Genomic DNA, 2745 nt, shown 5'->3' with positions numbered 1-2745 from the left:
AGGATCGCGGGAGCCCAGCAGGTCAAGGCTGCAGTGGCCAGGAGTGTGCCACTGCACTCCAGTTGGAGTGAGACTCCAACAACTCAAAATAAATAAATAAACAAACAAAATAATAGCAAAACATTTGCTTTAAAGGGACTCATGTGCAGAGGACTGCCCATGTGACTGAGTAGGGACCTGGGACTTTGTCTAGAGGCCACTGGGAAGCCTGTGGTAGAAGGGTTTGAATATTAGGACCGTCCTTCCAGCTGCCGTATGGAGTTGGGGGAGAAGACCTGGCAGGGATGCTTGAGAAGCTGGATGAACAGCTGAGGGCTGGGATCTGAGATGGGAACAGGGGACAGCAGGTGTAAACATCTTGCTCAGCTGCACAGTCAGAAGGAGCATTCCCCACAAGATCACCCTCATGTCAGACACCAACTACAAGTTCAGGGGTTTTTTGGTTCTGTTTTTTGAGTTGGAGTCTCACTCTGTTGCCCAGACTGGAGTGCCATGGCACACTCCCAGCCACTGAAGCCCCGACCTGCTGGGCTCCAGTGATCCTTCCGCCTCAGCCTTCCAAGTACCTGGAACTACAGGCGTGCGCTACCATGCCCGGCTAATTTTTGATTTATTGTAGAGATGAGGTCTTGCCAAGTTGCCCGGGCTGGTCTCGAACGCGCGGGCTCGGGCAATCCACTCACCTCTGGGGCTTCCAAAGTCCTGGGATTACAGGCTGAGCCTCCGAGCTGGCCAGGGTTTTGTTTTGTTTTGTTTTTGAGTCAGAATCTCACTCTGTCACCCAGGCTGGAATACACTGGCACCCTCACAGCCACCCCAGTGCCGATGTGCTGGGCTCAGGTGATCCTTTCACCTCAGCCTTCCAAGCAGCTGGAACTACAGGTACATGCTACCATGCCCGACTAATTTTTTTTGACATATTGTACGAAGAAGATGAGGCAGAAGATGAGCCCGGCAGGTCGAGGCTGCAATAGCCATGAGCAGCGTGCCACTGCACTCCAGCCTAGACAACAGAGTGAGACTTCAACTCAAAAAAAAAAAAATAAGCCGGGTTCAGTGGCTCAGCCTGTAATCCCAGCATTTTGGGAGGCCGAGGCGAGTGAATTGCCTGAGCCCACGGGTTTGAGACCTTCCTGGGAAAACTTGGTGAGACCTCTACAATAAATCAAAAATTAGCCAGGAATGGTGGTGCACACCTGTAGTTCCAGCTGCTTGGAAGGTTGAGGTAGAAGGATAGCAGGAGGTCAGCAAGGTGACACTGGAGTAGCCGTAAGTGTTCCACTGCACTCCAGCCTGGGTGACAGAGTGAGACTCCAACTCAAAAAAAAAAAAAAAAAAAAAAAAAATATATATATATATATATATATATCTCCAACTGGGAAGCTCATCCGAGTCTCTGTGTCCAGAGTTTTTAATGAGGCCTCATTACAGAAGCACAGTTGGTTGACTCATGGTACATGTGGTTGAATGCAATTTCCAGCCCTGCCTGCCTCCCTGGGTCAGAGGTCAGATATGAAGATTGAGCTGGTATCACAGGGTTCAAAGCCCCAACCCTCTAATCATATCATTGGCATTTCTGGTTCCCATCCTGAGTCATCTCATTAGTCTAAGCCATCCATCAGGGGTTCACTGTGAGTCACTGCATTAGCATAAACCATCAGGGCTAGCCGGCTCGGTGGATCAGCCTGTAATCCCGTGCTTTGGGAGGCCGAGGTGAGTGGAGTGCCTGAGCCTGCGGGTTCGAGACCCGCCTGGGCAATTTGGCCAGACCTCATCTCTACAATATCAAAAATTAGCCGGGTGTGGTAGCACATGCCTGTAGTTCCAGCTACTTGGAAGGCTGAGGCAGAAGGATCGCCGGAGCCCAGCAGGTCGATGCTGGGGTGACCATGAGCATGCCACTGCCCTCCAGCCTGGGCAACGGAGTGAGACTCCAACTCAAAAAAAAAAGAAAACATCCCCTGTGATCCGCTGCACCTGGCGCTCCCCCGGCCTAGAGCCTGTCCCCACTCGAGTGACTCGCCCGCACCGCTCCATCCCCGACAACCTGGGAGCTCCCAGAAGCCAGAGCCCGTGGCGAAGCCCGCGGGGCTCCCACCGGGGCCTCCTGCCGCCCCAGCGCCGCAGCCACAGACCTCGGCCTCCTCGCCGTCACTGCTGCGCTCGCTGTCCTCCTCCTCCGAGAAGTTGCTGTCCTCGCTGTCCGACATCTTCCGCTCCTGCAGGCTAAGACGGCGGCCTCAGCGCCTCGCACGGGCCCGAGCTCAATCCGAGCCTCAGTTTCCCGCAGGTGCCCGGGGAGAAAGAAATCCCTTAGCGCACTTCCGGCAGCCACGCTCCGGCGATCGAGAACCCGAGTGGGGGCCACTCCCCACCAGGCCCCCCCATAGGCCCCCGATATATCTCCTGAGTCTGCTGCCACCTCCTCACCCACTCCGGCTGCACCTTCGCGCTCAGTTCTGGCGGCGGGCGCCATGACGCCCGGCTGGGGCTGGCTGGTACTCTCTCGAGAACCTTCGCTAACGCGAGATTTGCGAGCTGCCCCGGTGACTCACTTCCGGGCTGCCATCTTGAGAGTGACAAGTTGTCTTAGGCCCGGCGTGGAGCTCACATCTGCGGAGGGTTGGGCGGTAAAGAGTGTTTTTTCCTCTTGGATCTGGCCTCGTCCAGCCTGGAATTCATGTGTGAATTTTTTTTTTTGAGTCGGAGTCTCACTCTGTCGCCCAGACTGGAGTGCAGTGGCCG

At 55.0% G+C, this 2745-nt stretch overlaps 1 long non-coding RNA gene across 1 annotated transcript in view; it reads right to left on the bottom strand.

Moving 5' to 3' along the window:
- LOC110596179 overlaps positions 1-2423 on the bottom strand; it is a 3284-nt gene extending 861 nt beyond the window's left edge. The window contains exon 1 of the long non-coding RNA XR_002482298.1: positions 2136-2423. This is a non-coding gene — a long non-coding RNA (uncharacterized LOC110596179). The remainder of the gene's footprint in view (positions 1-2135) is intronic.
- Positions 2424-2745: the final 322 nt, after the last annotated feature.

The sequence above is a fragment of the Carlito syrichta genome, unplaced genomic scaffold (assembly GCF_000164805.1).
Source record: "Carlito syrichta isolate Samal-C Ts95f unplaced genomic scaffold, Tarsius_syrichta-2.0.1 Scaffold307085, whole genome shotgun sequence".
Classification (NCBI taxonomy): Eukaryota; Metazoa; Chordata; class Mammalia; order Primates; family Tarsiidae; genus Carlito; species Carlito syrichta.
This window is presented reverse-complemented; position numbering and strand designations above follow the sequence as displayed.